This window comes from Lynx rufus, unplaced genomic scaffold (genome assembly GCF_022079265.1).
Source record: "Lynx rufus isolate CCGP_SWC_20201006 ecotype Redwood Valley unplaced genomic scaffold, mLynRuf1.p SCAF_13, whole genome shotgun sequence".
Lineage (NCBI taxonomy): Eukaryota > Metazoa > Chordata > Mammalia > Carnivora > Felidae > Lynx > Lynx rufus.
The window spans coordinates 29,901,897-29,919,054 of NW_025814827.1; the positions used below are offsets into that span (position 1 = coordinate 29,901,897).

General features: G+C 40.2%; 1 pseudogene; it reads left to right on the forward strand.

The window, feature by feature from the left end:
• LOC124508243 (52 kDa repressor of the inhibitor of the protein kinase-like) overlaps nucleotides 1-17,158 on the forward strand; it is a 61,376-nt pseudogene that overhangs the window by 21,575 nt on the left and 22,643 nt on the right.

Below are 17,158 nucleotides of genomic sequence, written 5' to 3' on the forward strand. Positions count from 1 at the left end.
AATAATTTGCCACCTCCTTTTTAATGTTTAAACCTCTTATTTTGTTCTTTTGATTGATTACACTATAAAGAAGTTATCACTTTTATGAGAAAAATTTAGGACTAGGAAGTCTTCTGAATTGGGTAAAGTAATATATCGGAAAACTATTCTACACATTTTATCATTTAAATTGAGATATAAATGTGCTATGCTGTTTCCAAACTACCTTCCCCAAATGCTTAGAACCAAAAGTTGAGGCATTAAAAGCTTCCCAGAATTTTTGTTTGTTTAAATATCCCATATCTGCATTGCAACAGAGTCTGGCTTCCAGACAGTATCCTGACTTTTTCCTTACTTAACATTTCAGGCAAAATGTTCAAGGAGGACGTTTCACAGTACTTTAGACATGTCACTTCCCAAAGAATTTACTACATAATAAGCTTTGGATCCGAATCACACTTGTAAAGATAAATAAGAGCAGAGTCCTTTGAAAATCCAGAATATAGGCCACAGCACAAAAACAACATAACCTAAGAGGAGAAGGAAAGACAAGGAAATGAGAGACTCAGCTCTCAGGGGAATGCTACATCCTTTGCCAGGCATTGGCTCCCATTCTTTATTTTTGGCTTCCATCTTTAACAAGAGTTGTTAACAATCTCTTGAGCATTGGGAGTGTCAGGTTTCTTTCCCATGAACCACTTAGGAGTAGCAGTCTGGTGGAAAGGGGAAGCTACAGGACTTGTCTTTTTTTTTTTTTTTTTTTTTTTTTTAGTGTTTATTTACTTTTGAGAGAGAGAGAGCATGAGCAGGGGGAGGGGGAGGGGCAGAGAGAGAGGGAGACACAGAATCTGAAGCAGGCTCCAGACTCCGAGCTGTCAGCACAGAGCCCTGACGTGGGGCTCGAATTCACGAAAGATGAGATCATGACCTGAGCCAAAGTCGGATGCTTAACCGACTGAGCCACAGGCACCCCACTACAAGACTTGTCCTAACTTTATGTTGCTTCTGCATAGTAAGCACGCTGTTTTTACTTAGATTGCATGCTACACAACGATAAAAATAACATGTTTTCTAAAGATGCTTTTATTTGTAATTCATAAACATTTTTCTTTTTATGTATTAATTATGATTCTGGAGGAGGGTTGCAAGGTTTATGAAAATTGGTGGGGGGAGCTAAAGCTCTCCTAGGCTACTCCTTTGTGTTACCAAGACTATAAAATAGCACTCTTCTTTTTGTTTGTTTATTTTTTTTTTTTTTAATTTTTTTTTTCAACGTTTATTTATTTTTTTTTGGGACAGAGAGAGACAGAGCATGAACGGGGGAGGGGCAGAGAGAGAGGGAGACACAGAATCGGAAACAGGCTCCAGGCTCTGAGCCATCAGCCCAGAGCCTGACGCGGGGCTCGAACTCACGGACCGCGAGATCGTGACCTGGCTGAAGTCGGACGCTTAACCGACTGCGCCACCCAGGCGCCCCTTGTTTGTTTATTTTAAGAGAGAGAGAGAGAGAGCACACACATGAGCAGGGGAAGGGCAGAGAGAAAGGGAGAGAGAGAATATCCCAAGCAGGCTCTATGCTGTCAGCACAGAGTCCAACATGGGGCTTGATCCCACAAGCCCTGAGCCAAGAATCAAGAGTTGGACACTTCACCAACTGAGCCATCCACGCGCCCTTATAATAGCACTGTTCTAAACTGTATACAAGTATGAAGCTTAAAAAGACATAATTCTCACTTTCAAAAAAGCACAGTCCAAAGGTGCAAGCAAATAGGTAAAGAGAAAATGCAGAGTGAACAAAGAAGGTGAGTGAGGTAACTGAGGATTATAAGTACAGTACAGAATACTCAACCTCTTAGGTGCAAATGAAAACATTGATGTCGAGATCTAAGATTGATTTTTAAGCTCTGCCTTAACTCTGTGTTGATGATGGCAAAATATTCCTGTGCAGTGGAGGATAAGAAAAAGGAAGGAGATGAGCTTTTTTCTAACATAACCAGTGATACGATCCTAAGCCATGATGAGCCTGGAGAGGCACCCACTCCCACAGTTTATTATGTAACAGCTTTTTGGGAAATAGGTAATAGGAGGTATTTTGAGTCCTATGGAGAGTTCAACTAAGGTCTGAAAACGGGAAAATGATCCAGATGGAGTGGCTTCAATCCAACACGTATTTATTGAGTACATATGTATCAGGCACTATGTTGGGGACAAGACATGGTCTCTATCTTCCAGTCAAGGGAAGAAGTTTTCACCTCTGTCATCTCAGAATCACACTCAGGATCTTACCTGTACATAGCAACCTGAGAGGATCCATCAAAATAAGTGGTCTTGCATTTCTAGAAGCTTCTTGTCCTTAAGATGTGTCCTCCATCTGAACAGAATACAAAAAACAAAATGTAAAATGTGCTGCCTTGTTCTCCTTAACTCTCAAATACCCAGCCTGGGGTGGGGGCGGGGGGGAGGGGAACACTAAAAATTTAAGCTGATTTTGCTATTGCTCCATAGAAGGAAAGAGTTAACAGCAATTTTTAACTTAATGAATGCCAAGTGTGAACTAATTTAAACCAAAAATGCCAGTCCAAGCCATTCTGTTGGGCAGTAGATTGGAGCAAACTCCATCGTAGCCTGGTTAAGTGACGCCCACCAGAACCCAAATGCCTGGGGAGGAGCAATTTAATTAACATTCTACACTGAACTCTTGATTCTTATCCATCATCCTGTCCTCCAAAACTTCTCTCCCTGCAAGTCTTCACCCAAGAAAATGTCAACCTGTGCACCCAGCCACTTGCTCAATCCAGAGATGTTAATGCATCTGCTCTCTGACCTCCCACATCCAAGTCCTATCAATTCTACCTCCAACATATCTTGAATCCATCTACTTTTCTTTCTCCTAACACCATCCTAATCCAAGTCATCTATATCTCCCACCTACAAAACTGGTGTTACTTCCACCTTGACCTCTATCAAATTCCTCCGCTAGAGATGTGATTTGATTTAACTTGTTTCTTGGATATTTCTCCTCTCAGAATGTAAGCTCCATGAAGACAAAGACAATGTCTGATTTTCTCCCCTGGGTTATTGCTAATGCCTAGCATATAGTAGGTGTCAATAAAACTTGTTGAGGGGCACTTGGGTGGCTCAGTCGGTTGAGCATCTGACTCTTGATTTCAGCTCAAGTCATGATCCCAGGGTCATGGGATCAAGCCCCCAATAGGGCTGGATGCTGAGCGTGGAGCCTGTAAGATTCTCTCTCTTTCCTTCTGCCCCTCTTCCCTGATTGTGTGCTCTCGCTCTCTCTCTCTCAAATAAAAATTTAAAAATAAATAAATAAAAATAAAACTTGTTGAGAGAATGAACACATGAATGTTTTGTAGAATCCCTTCATGACAGAAGTCCTCTTCTCTAAAACAGTTACAGCTCAGAGTCCATTCTCTTAAAAGTCTTTTTTCCCATCAGAGCCTCATGGAACCAATTCTTCAGAGAACTGAATCTTTTTTCTTCTTTCAGGCTGATTGTATGGTGACCTTTTAGCAGAGCCTTTTAGGAAGAAACCAGAGTAAGAGCTCTGATAGAGTATGACTAAGGAAATAACCCAGGCTCTTTTCTAAAGCTTTGGAAAGAAGCAGAGAAATTTTATAGACAAAAACACCCTCGTAGAAATAGAGCCTTTGAGACAATACTGCCATCTGATGGCAATAATCTTAATCTGCAGGCAGTCAAAAGAACTCTGCTTTGCCTTTGTCTAAAGTTTTCTGAAATTTTACAACCGTGGTTTGTTTTTGTTTTTGTTTTTTTTCTGGTGTTTCTCATTTTATTTTATTTTATTTATTTATTTTCAATATATGAAGTTTATTGTCAGATTGGTTTCCATACAACACCCAGTGCTCACCCCAAAAGGTGCCCTCCTCCGTACCCATCACCCACCCTCCCCTCCCTCCCACCCCCATCAACCCTCAGTTTGTTCTCAGTTTTTAAGAGTCTCTTATGCTTTGGCTCTCTTCCACTCTAACCTCTTTTTTTTTTTCCTTCCCCTCTCCCATGGGTTTCTGTCAAGTTTCTCAGGATCCACATAAGAGTGAAACTATATGGTATCTTTCTCTGTATGGATTATGTCACTTAGCATCACACTCTCCTACAACCATGGTTTTAACCCTGGTATGAATCTCCTTTGATCCATCACAACTTCTATTCTGGAAATTTATGCCTTCAAGTTCTGGGAAATTTCCTTGAATTATTTCTTTGATGTTTTTCTCCTCACCATTTTCCCTGTCCTTGTTTTGTTTGGAATTCCTGTAACTTGGATATTAAATCTCCAGAATTGATCTTTTTTATCTTTCTTATCCTTTTTCTTCCACTTTCCTATGTGTTTTCTTGTAGGTTTTTGTTTCTTTTTTTTTCTTTTTTAGTGTTTATTTTTGAGAGAGAGAGAGCAAGAAATAGAGACAGAGCACGAGTGGGTAAGGAGCAGAGAGACAGAGGGAGGCACAGAATCTGAAGGAGGCTCCAGGCTCTGAGCTGTCAGCACAGAGCCTGATGCAGGGCTCAAACTCACAAGCAGTGAGATCATGACCTGAGCAGGAGTTGGACACTAAACCGACTGAGCCACCCAGGTGCCCCTGTACTACTTTTTAAGAAGTGATGATTTTGGCTCCAAAAAAGTATTGTTGAAAATCCTGTTGATAAAATTAAACTTGAGTTTATTCCTACTGAGGGAGAGCACTAACTGGACAGTCTACTAGTAGCCTCTCAGAGGGGGAAGAGCAAAGTTGAGATATTTGTGAGGTTCCGAAGACTGGTTTAAGGCGGGTCTTTCAACACTACCACTTGATTAGGATTGAACAAAGATCATAGTTAGGGATGGAGGACACAACAAGGATTTTGAGATGGGATCAGAGTCTTGAGGGATAAACTGTCACCTGATGCTACAGGTTAGCTAACCCATTTGGTGTTCATTTAAATGGGCTTCCTGGGCAAGGAAATTCCCAGAACAAAGTTATTTCTATCTTTATTGCCCTGTGAAAGAGTTTCTTGTAATAGTAAAGTTCTGTTGGCGACAAGATTGAAACAGAAGTTTTATAAATGTAAACAGTAAGTTGTGTTAGCCTAGCCGGTTTCAGTTCTGAGGGGTCTCCTCACCTTGCATTTTCCTTACTTTTTGTTGACTTTTTCGCTGCTACTATATTATTTTCAATTTTACAAACATCCTTTTTTCTTCTGAATGTTCCTTTTGAATATGTTCTTTCCTTTGTGGGACAAGGATATCTACAAGGATAGACAATAGGGTTTCTTAAACAAGTTTTCCTACCAACTTCATTGCCTCTAGTTTCTCTGAGTTCTTTTTTGTTCATTGTGGTCTCTTGCATGCTGCAGGCTTTCCTTGATTGCCTGAGGGTAAGCCTTGGCTATTTAAGAGAGGAAGACCAATAGCAGGGGTGAGGCAGGATAGGAGGTTGGGTTGGTCAGTGTAGGATGATCTAATTAGGATTGCAGGATTTTGCCCTTCTGGGCCTACCAAATTTCCCCAGTGAGGAAATCATCCAATCACCCGTGGACGGAGGCAGAAACGGAGTAAGCCTGGCTGCCAGCACTCTCAGTGCTGAGATGAAGAGGAGACTGATATGTCTCACCATCTAATGCTGACTTCCATATAATTCCCATTTTCAGTACAGTATCCCTGTCCTCAGCTACCCCTCATATTTTTTCTCACTCACACTCCTCCTTTCAGAGGTACCTGGTACCTCTAATGCCTAAGCTGTCCTGTGGGTTCTGAGAATTGGCTTGCTCTGGCTTCCCTACTAACAGCTTAGTGAGTTTCTACTCTGCAAAGTCAGGTCCCACACTTCTTCCTGCTTTACGGCTTCCAAAATGTGGTTGCTGTCATCTGTTCACCAAAAACTTATGCATTTTGAGCTTACTGTCTTTTTAGAGGACTTTGGATAAGCAGCAGAGTTAAATAAATGTGTTCATTTGATCACATTTAAGTAGGAGTCTGCATTATATTCCTAAGGCCCCCTCTAATTCTGAATTCTCCTATTTTAAGTGCATTTTCATTGAAACAAGAGTAACATAGTTGGGAATGATAACTGAAACAAGTACCACTCAGGAATCTCATGTCCAAATTGATTAGGAGAAGACAGATAATTTTTCTTTTCAGTAATCAATCTGGGGAGGCTCAAAGGCAAAATTTGAGGAACTATTTATATGATAAGAAATGCACATCTTGGGGTGCCTGGCTGACTCAGTTGTTTAAATGTCTGACTTCAGCTCAGGTCCTGATCTCACAGTTTTGTGAGTTCGAGCCCCGCGTTGGGCTCTGTGCCGACAGCTGAGAGCCTGGAGCCTGCTTCAGATTCTGTGTCTCCCTCTCTCTGCCCTTCTTCCCCTGCTTGCTCTCTCTCTCAAGAATAAACATTAAAAAAATTTTTTTAATGCACATTTTGACACAGAGTAGATGAAATAATCTTTTAATAACTGAACCTGAAACCTTATTATACATTTTAAGAGCAGCAGGGGTGGAAGAGAAGTTGAGGAGGTCTGCAGCCTCGTTCTTGATCCAGAGTGCAATAGCAACCTACCATCAGGCTTTAGGTAGTGAGATAGTAGGAGAAAGGCAGTGAAGGGAAAGATGTAGGAAACTTTGGTATCAGCTAGAAAGATAACTGAAGGAGGAAGAGACAATACCCAAAAAACAAGGGTTTTTTGTTTTTGTTTTTGTTTTTTAAGAAACAGGAAAGTCAGTCTTCTAAAATTCATAGAGAATAGCATGGAGCCTGATTAGTCAAAACAATACTGAGACACAAGAACAAAGAACAAAGTTGGAGGACTCCCCTCCCAATTTCAAAACTTCCTACATGGCTACAGTAATCTAAAAACTGTGTGGTACTGGCATAAGGACAGACAAAAAGACCAATGAAATGTAACTGAGAATCCAGAGATAAACCCATACATTTATGGCCAGTTGATTTTCAACAAGGATGCCAAGACCATTCAATGAGGAAAGAATAGTTTCCTCAATAAATGGTGCTAGGAAACTAGATATCCATACTGCTACCTCATACCATATACAAAAATTAACTAAAAATGGATCAACAACCTAAATGTAAAACTCTTAGGAAAAAACATATGGGTAAATCTTCACAACTTTGGATTCTGAATGGATTCTTAGATAGGACATCAAAAGCGCAAGCAAGAAAAAAAGATAAATTAGACTTCATCAAAATTAAAGACATTATCAGAAAAATGAAAAGATAGGCCCTAATAGATCTAAAGAATCGGGCCTATCTCATGCCTTTAAAGACCTACCTTGGAGGCATTGTATCCCATAGGGACATTAGGTCTCCTTCAGGATTTCATTACAAAGTGCATGATTCACCTCTTTACAAAAATAAATAGAAGTACAGAGAGAGAGAGACAGAGAGAGAGAGACAGAGAGAGAGAGAGAGAGAAATAAAAGAAAGAGAAAGAAAGAAAGAAAGAAAAAAGAAAGAAAGAAAGAAAGAAAGAAAGAAAGAAAGACAGACAAATGTTAAAAGATGACCTGCAGGATAGGAGAAAAGTATTTGCAAATCACGTATCTGATAAAGGCTCTAGAGTTCAGAATATATTAAGAACCGTTACAACTCAACCACAAAAAGATAAGCAACCAAAAGTAAAAATGTGCCAAGAACTTGAATAAACATTTCTTCAAAGACGTTATACCAATGGCCAGCAAGCACAGGAAAAGATGCTCAGCATCTTTGATTATTACGGAAATGCAAATGAAAACCACAATGAAATACCACTCTATGTCCACTAGCGTGACTATTTTTAAAATAGAAAATAAGTGTTGACGAGGACCAGGAGAAATTAGAACCCTTGTGCGCTGCTGGTAGAAATGTAAATAGGGCAACTGCTATAAAAAACACTGAGGGTTCCTCAAAAAGTTAAGCATAGACTTACCATATGACCCAGCAATCCCACTCTTATGTATATACCCAGAAGTGAAAACAGGGGTTCAAACAAGTAGACGTACATACATTTTTTCATACTAGCATTACTCACAACAGCCAAAAGGTGGAATCAGTCCAGATGTCCTTTATATACATACACACACATACATATATGGTGGAATTTTACTTGGTCATAAAAAGGAATGAAGTACTGATACATTCTACAACGTGGAGGAACCTCAAAAACACTAGGCTTGGGGCGCCTAGGTGGCTCAGTCAGTTAAGCATCCAACTCTTGATTTCAGCTCGGGTCATGATCTCATGGTCTGTGAGTTCAGGTCCCACATTGGACTCCACGCTAACAGTACAGAACCTGCTTGAGATTCTTTCTTTCTCCTCCACCACTCTCACTCTCTCTCAAAAATAAACAAACATTAAAAAAAAAAAAAAAACCCACTAGGCTTAGTTACTGAAGAAACCCAACCCTAAATGCCACTTATTATATGATTTTCCTTACATGAAATATCCAGAACAGGTAAATCTATAAAGACAGAAAGTAATTTTGTGATAGCTAGAGACTTGGGATAGGGAAGAGTGAGGAGCAACTATGAGTACAGAGTTTTCTTTGGGGATAACGAAAAGGTTTTGGAACTTGATAGAGATGGTGATTTAACATCATGAATGTTCTAAGTATCACCGAATTATATATTTAAAATGGTTAATTTTGTTATGTGAATCTCATCTCAATTGTTTTTTAATGTTTTGTTTATTTTTGAGAGAGAGCATGAGCAGGGGAGGAGCAGAGAGGGGAACAGAAGATCCCAAGTGGGCTCTGTGCTGACAGCAGTCATGAACTGTGAGATCATGACCTGAGCCGAAGTCAGAGGCTCAACCAACTGAGCCACCCAGGCCCCCTCTCACCTCAATTTTTTAAAAAATTGAATGGAGATGCTGAAGGACCCATCAAAAAAGCCTTAGGAGCAAGACAAAAAGACCAAAAAACAAACAAACAAAAAAAGTGAAACACATACAAATATAAAGCAAAAACAAAACAAGAAGGCATAAAACAGAATTTCTCCTTGTAAACAATGATGGATGTGAACATTCTTAGCTCAAAAAAAGGGGACAGAGTATACATAATCATAAAAGAAGCAAATGAGAGAATTTTCTTTTTTTTTTTTTTTTTTACATTTTTATTTATTTTTGGGACAGAGAGAGACAGAGCATGAACGGGGGAGGGGCAGAGAGAGAGGGAGACACAGAATCGGAAACAGGCTCCAGGCTCTGAGCCATCAGCCCAGAGCCCGACGCGGGGCTCGAACTCACGGACCGCGAGATCGTGACCTGGCTGAAGTCAGACGCTTAACCGACTGCGCCACCCAGGCGCCCCTGTGAGAGAATTTTCTAATTAGCAGAGCTCTGGGAATGCTGGTTGGATAGGTGAGATATCTAATTATCATTTTAAGTTCATTAAGATACTAAAGGGCAATAAACCTAAGTGGGATAGAGACAGGGAAGAACCCCTGCTTTTCTGAGAACTTAAGAATTTGAAGGAGATAGCTCAGATTGGTTTGAAATTGGATACAGAGTAGACTAGAAAAGAAAAACGATTGCACTAAGGATCAGGACTTACAGAGATATAATGTAAGACAGAAAGATAGTGAATACCTAACAGAGACTATTAAAGCTTTAAGAAATACACCATCTAAGTAATTTGAGGGGAAACCTGAATTGTATCACAATTATACATATGTGTATACAATGCACAGCATATACATATACTGTAGTACATGTGTTTTCAAGCTCCAGGAGTTGAACCACAAGAGACAGGAAAATCTGAGGATTAATTAAGCTATAATCTAACATCTTATTCTCAGGAAATAGTATCAAAAGATTAGGGTAATGAGTGTATAAAGGTATGCATATGAATGTTCATTGCAGCATTGATTATCTTAGCAAAATAACTGATTCAAAGTAAACATTCACTAGTATGGGAATGGATAATTTATGGTAACCATACAATGAAATATTATGAAGACATTAAAAAGGGTGAGGTAGATTTTTATATATTGGTTTAGAAAGAGGTCTAAAACATAATGAAGCGGGGGGAAAGGAGATTGTAAAGCAATATATGGAGGTTTCCATTTTTGTGAAACCAAAGAAAACAAAAAACCCCAAGGAATAAAATTCTATATATGTCTGTGTTAGCCTAGAAGAAAAATCTAGAAGACTGCACACCCAACTGTAAACAGTAGTTACCTCAGATGGTAATGGCTGGGAGACTGTACTTAACATAAGTAAAGTCCTTAGAACAGTGTCTAGCCCATAGTTGGTGTTCATTATGTGTTAACCACTATCATTTTTCTTTTATATAGTTTGATACTGAATTACTAAAAGGGATTATTTTTGTAATAAAAAAAAATGTTCACAGAATGACAGAAAAACAAATGGTCAAAAACATATGAAAAGATGCCCAGTCTCATTAAGAATCAAGAAAATACAAGTTAAAATAACAGTATCAGGGCACCTGGGTGACTTAGTCATTTAAGCATCCAACTCTTGATTTCAGCTCAGGTCATGATCTCACAGTTTGTGCGATTAAGGCCTGCATTGGACTCTGTGCTGACAATGCAGAACCTGCTTGGGATTCTCTCTCTCTCCTCCCTCCCTCCCCCACTCATGCACGCTCTCTGTCAAAATAAAGAAATAAACATTTAAAAAATAACAGTATTGGGGTGCCTGGGTGGCTCAGTTGGTTGAGTGTCCAACTTTGGCTCTCAGGTCATGATCTCACAGGTCGTGAGTTTGGGCCCTGCATTGGGCTCTGTGCTGACAGGTTAGAGCCTGGAGCCTGCTTCAAATTCTGTGTCTCCCTCTCTTTCTGCCCCTCCCCAGTTCATGCTCATGGGTGTGCGCGCTCTCTCTCAAAAGTAAATAAACATTAAAAAAAGAATAACAGTATCATTTCCTGCCCATCAGATTGGCAAAAAAAGGAAAAGGTTTATAACATCCATTTTGGTGAAAATTTGACTAAACCAGCATTATCACACACCAGAATATCAATTTGCATCATACCTACCAAAGTTTAAAATATGTATATCCTGTGATCCAGCAATTTCACTTATAGATATCAAACCTAAAGATACAGTTGCCATACATACAAAGTGATATGCATAAGGATATTCACTGCTTAGCAGTGAAAAACTGTCAATAGGCTAATGTCCACCAGTGAAATGAAGACGAATGGAATTATGCAATCATTAAAAAAAGATCTCGATGTATCAACATGGAAAATTCTCTAAGAAGTGAAAAAAGTTAGTATCATATCTGTGCCAGTCATCAGTTATTGTCCCTCGACTCCAAATCTATCCTTCATTGCCCTGTTTTGTGATACTAGATAATTTCATTTTTCCTTTGCCAGCTGATGGTTTTAAGCTGTATCACTAGGGGGTGCTAGAGGGACACTGCAGGAAGAAGGGGGATTCTCTTCCTGGTTCCTGGATGCTTTCCTTGTTTTTGTTTTTTCCTTTGTATTAGAAGAACACCCAGTGATGCTTGCCTACCATGTGACTTCACATTTAATTCTGCCAGCATCCTTGCGAGCAGTTTCTTGGAATCTCAGTGGTTTTCTGGAGAGTTTGTCAGCACTCCAACTTAGCAGTCCAGCCCACAGTTTCCTGCATTCCAGTCTCAATGCGCAGCAATTCATCAAACTTCATCATCCAGTGACATCATTTGTCATACACTCTTCCGTAAAGTCCAATTATTAGTCTTGGAGGAAAGGGGCCTCTTCCAAATTCGTTCCTTCCTTGAGCACGTTGCCTCAACCTTAGAAGCCGTGGCTGCTCCCTATATCTGCTACTGTATTGTTTTAGAGTTCTTTTTACACCTTAGTAGTTAATCCCATTACTAGTTAATAATTCTTTATATTAAAATTTCCCTGTTTAACGTGTGGTTTCTGTTTCCTGACTGAGATCCTAGCTGATACAACATCTCATTTATATTTTAAAAAACTGTGTGTGTGTGTGTGTGTGTACATACTTATGTAAATATATAGATGACACAGAAAATACCAAATTATTATCAGTGATTATTACAGGAAAATGAATGGAATTATAAGTATAGGATAAAATAAGATTTTCTCGGGGCACCTGGGTGGCTCAGTTGGTTAAGCATCTGACTTCAGCTCAGGTCATGATCTCATGGTTCATGGGTTCGAGCCCCACATGGGCTCTGTGCTGACAGCTCAGAGCCTGGAGCCTGCTTCAGATTCTGTGTCTCTCTCTCTCTCTGCCCCTCCCCTGTTCACACTGTCTCTCTCTGTCTCTCAAATAAATAAATGTAAAAAAATTTTTTTTTGAAAAAAAAAATAAAAGAGGATTGTCTCATTTACTCTATATACTTCTCATTTTAATTTTTTATAGTAAGCATTAATTCAGGTATTATATAATTCAAAACAACTACATATGTATTTAGTATATAAAATACATATATCATGCCAATTTCTAGGGATTAAAACATGGTATTAGAGGACTGCTTCATGACTGAGGGTTGCTCTTGGAGAGATTAACTATAAACAGAAAAGATGATACATTGGGATGTATGGCTGGCTCAGTCAGTAACGCATGTGACACTTGATCTCGAAGTTGTAGGTCTGAGCTCCATGCTGGGTATAGAGATTGAAAATAAAATCTTTGGGGAAAAAAAGTGACAAATTATAAAAAAGGCAATGACTAGTGTGAAAAAGACAAATTCTAAGTGCTAAGGATTTGAGATTACTGCATAATTTTATGAGATGCCAGAAATTATGGCACTGCTCACAGGGTCAAGGGTTGCACATGCAGGAAAAATGGCAATAGGAAGATAACCAACTCCAGTTTCATGGTATCAGTAAGCAGAAGTTAGTACAGAGAGTCTAAGATGATCATTTATAGGTTTAGAGCTTGCCTAAGCCACTCCTAAAACCTGGAGGCCTCGAGTTTAGGGGAAGGCAATAGAGTAAGCCCTGAAGTGCCAGCAATTGTCATTCCAATGATTTCCAGCTTTATTTCTCAAGTTCTTCCAACCCCTGCCTAATTGCCAATTCCAGAGAAGCCATGGCAAAATCTACTGCCACAGTCAGAGCTGTAAAGTCAGCATTCCCTAACTTAACAGGGAACCCAAAATATAAATTTCTCTTAAGACGGGAGTGTTTTTTTATAGAACCAAAATAAGGGAATGAGCTCAAGATAGTGAAGTAGACTTACGTGCTATTCATATACAGTATAGATAACTGAACTTGCAAAACATATAAAGAGCTTTAGACTTAAAAAATGGAAACTGTAGTGTGATTAAAGAAAAAAAAAAAAAAAAGCATTCAGCCTGAATTGGAATCACAGTCCTAGCACTATCTAGGATTTCTTTTTACTCAATTAGTTAATTGAGTTTTAAAGTCAGATTCCTTGGGATGAAATCCCAGCTCTATCACACATTAGCAGGTTAATCACTCTTAGCCTGTTTTTTTATTTATATAAAGAGGACGAAAGTACCTACACCCTATGTTTTTGAAGAATATATAGAAGATATGCACAGTACCTGGTACTTACTAAGGTCTCAATACTGTCACTTTCACTCACTTTTTGAGTCTCAAGGGTTTTTATTCGTTTTACCTAAAAATGAGGGGTCCCTGCTAGATTATCTCAAAAGCCCCATTCCTGCTTTACCACTCTATATAAGTCTACAGATCAAGGATAGGTTTCTTAGGTGGAGGTGGGATGGAGGGAGGTACTACTAGAGAAAACAGTTTAAATGAAAGTCAATGAAAGTTTTATCAGAAAGGTGGCAAATAATTCAGTAGAAACTGTCTTCAGGGAGTTTATGTCAGAGAACACGTCACAGGAGTCAAAGTGCCAGGTATCCTGTAAAGGCAGAGGTAAGAAGAGAGATGCCTTTCTCAAAACTGGAGGATGTGAAGGTGATCTCATAGTAACTCAGAGGATAAATCTGCTGATCTGGTTGTGTAAGCCCAGTCCTTTGAGAAGACTGACAAGCCCACACAGAGGGGCTAAGGATAACTCCCTGTATCAGTCACCTCTTAAAAGGCCAGACATCCTCTCTGCACTCAAATTAATTTGCGTGCCAACTAATACAAAAGGAGTGGCTAACTTGGTGATAGAGGGGCCCAGACAACAGCTGTCTTTCAACACACCTCCAGGCTTTGCTTTACTGCCCCATTCGGGGTGAACCCCTAGGGCATCTCATACTGGGGGGGGGGGTCGGCGGGGGGCTATCTTACTCTTCCCCTTACCCCGTGTCCGCCCCGCATTCTCCTTTCCTTGTCCCTAAGTCTGCTCACCGCGCCTCTCCCCCCACCTCCCTCCACCTCCCTCCTTCCTCCTCCCCATTTCTCTGGCCCCTCCCGTGCTCCCACTCTCTTTTTCTCTCTGCCCCCCCCATTGCTTCCTATTTCTCATCTCCGACTGTCACATCTCCCCTCTTTCCCGTTTCTATCCCTTTTCCCCCTCCCCGTTGTTGCTGTTTTCCCGCGCTCACCCTTCTCTAGCCGACCGCCGCTCGCGGACCCAAGCGGAAATTTAAAGGCCGAGTAGCCTACAGCGCAGAGGCGGGCCCAAGGTGGGTGGACGTCCCGATTCTCCCGCCCCCTGAAGGCAGATCCCGAGAGCGATTGGTCCCCACGGTACACCTCCCAGGACGGGCAGCTCTTCCCACCACAGCGTGTCCAGACCATTTCCGCCCCTCACTGGGAAAGGCCCGCTTCCACACCCCACTCTTGCTAACTCGGAGGTCGGGTTCCTGGTGGGGTTTTGCCCGGTTCCGCTGTACCTCTTACAACTTTTCAGTGTATTGTGCAGGCGGCGTTTCTAGGATCTATGGTATTTCTTTACTGCCGCCGAGGTTTTCTTTGAATAGGAGGCAGGCAGAATTAGAAAGCCCGTCCTCCCTCTCTCTCCAGTGTCTTCCGTGTTCACTGCGTGTTGGCCACATTTGTAAAGCCCAACAAACTGATTCGTAACCGCGGGCTGAGCTCCATGATAATAATAGTAGCTAATACTCCAAACTTACTGTGCGACAGCTACTATTATAGACGTTTTGTAAGAATTGGCTCCTTTCTCTGTAAGGTAGATGTGTATTATCCCCGTTTTACAGATGAGGCAACCAAGTTACAGAGAGGTTAACTATCTTCCTCGAGACCAGCTCTTAATGCAGCTAAAAAGTGGCAGTTAGGATTAGAACCATGTAGACTCCGCTAAGCCAAACCCACTGTAATAACTGCCTCTGGGACCCTAGAATAAATCCTGCTGCAACTCAAGAAGCAACTTTTGAGACTTACCTCTTCCTCTGAATCAGGTCTAGAAAACATGGAGGAGGAAGGGTGAGGATGGGCAAGGCCAAGAGATTCTTTGTTTTGGCTCTATGGTCTCTGAATTGCTTGGTGAATTGGAGGATAAGGTGGATTCATTACGTGGATATACAGTGTATGGATATCCTTTTGAAATCATTCTTTAAAGGTAACTTACTAAAATACTAAGGGGTAAAAACTATTAAATGATCTTTTATTAAAATGGGAAAAACGGGGCGCCTGGGTGGCGCAGTCGGTTAAGCGTCCGACTTCAGCCAGGTCACGATCTCACGGTCCGTGAGTTTGAGCCCCGCGTCAGGCTCTGGGCTGATGGCTCGGAGCCTGGAGCCTGTTTCAGATTCTGTGTCTCCCTCTCTCTCTGCCCCTCCCCTGTTCATGCTCTGTCTCTCTCTGTCCCAAAAATAAACAAAAACGTTGAAAAAAAAATAATTAAAAAAAATAAAATAAAATGGGAAAAACATAGTAAAGAGTTTTAAGAAGCAGGATATTCTTTAGGGGGTTGTAAATAGTATTTTTGTTTCTGTATTAATATTTAAAGAGATATATAGTAGCTGTGCAAATGTTGGGGCAGGGGGGAGGCTTGCCCATTAAGGTTATATGTACCTTTCAAATGATTGAGTAGTCACATAATAGTCACATAAATCTCAGCTCACTTGTCGAAATTCCAGAAGCAGAGCTTTTCTCCACAAGTACTATTACTCATCATACCACATTATATCATATAATTTATAGAATGACTTCCAGGAACAAAAATGTCAAAAATTTATTTGATATGATATTTATCATTTCAAAAATAAGTTCAGGGAAAGTCCATAGACAATTTCAAATATTATTATTCAGTAAGTTTTCCTTATTAAGATACAGTGAACAAGATAAACATTTTTATTAAAGATCTTGGTAAGTTGATTGTAGAGTAGGAATTTAGTTAGCTTTACCAATAAAAAGGTAGTCTGAATAAGGAATGGTGCAGAAATGGATCAGTCTTAGGCACAGTAGTCTACTTAACCACTGAACTCATTTCCACTTAAGGACTAGAAAATGATGGTGATCTTTGGAGAATACTGAAATGAAAAGGCAGAGGAATACATAGCCGTTCAATTAATACAGAGCAACAAAACTGTGTCAATAATGTTATGTAGCCAGAGGGGAAGCCTTCAGCAATGATTAAGTGAGTAAAAAATGTATTTTTCCTTTCATACCTCAAGTTACACCAGTAAGGAACTTTGGAAGATGTGTTAGGAGAACTAGTTTCTTTCCTGTCTTCTTCCATGCTTCATACTTAACTCTGCCACTGTTGGGAAACTCACTCCTCAAGCTTTGTAGCAATTAGGTTCATGCTTTGCCAAGTAATTTCTTTGTGGGCCTCCATCATAAAAGTTGAGTTAGGTATCCTCAGGTCTCTTTACTTTTGAGGGAGAGAAGATAGAGACTGAGGCTTAATGTCTAGTATTGATGGATTGGGTAAAAGTTCTTCCTTCAGATTCTGAATATTAATGGCCTTCATTATGGAGACATAGGCAAATAGTTAATTCTGGTTCTGAAGGAAGTGATATAGAAACACTGCATTTTTTTAAAGTTTATTTATTTTCAGAGAGAGACAGAGAGCATGCAAGGTAGGGGCAGAGAGAGAGGGAGAGAGAGAATCCCAAGCAGGCTCTGCATTGTCAGTGAGGAATCTAACTCAGGGCTCGAACCCACGAACCACAAGATCATGACCTGAGCTGAAATCAAGAGTCAGATTCTCAACCAACAGCCACCCAGGCTCCCTGAAACACTGCATTTTGTTCATCTGGGCATAGTATACATGAACGATGTGACTATAACTCACTGTGAACAAAATGGCTATTTTTTTATATTATTCTTTTACTACATTTGGCCCTAATTTTGACAC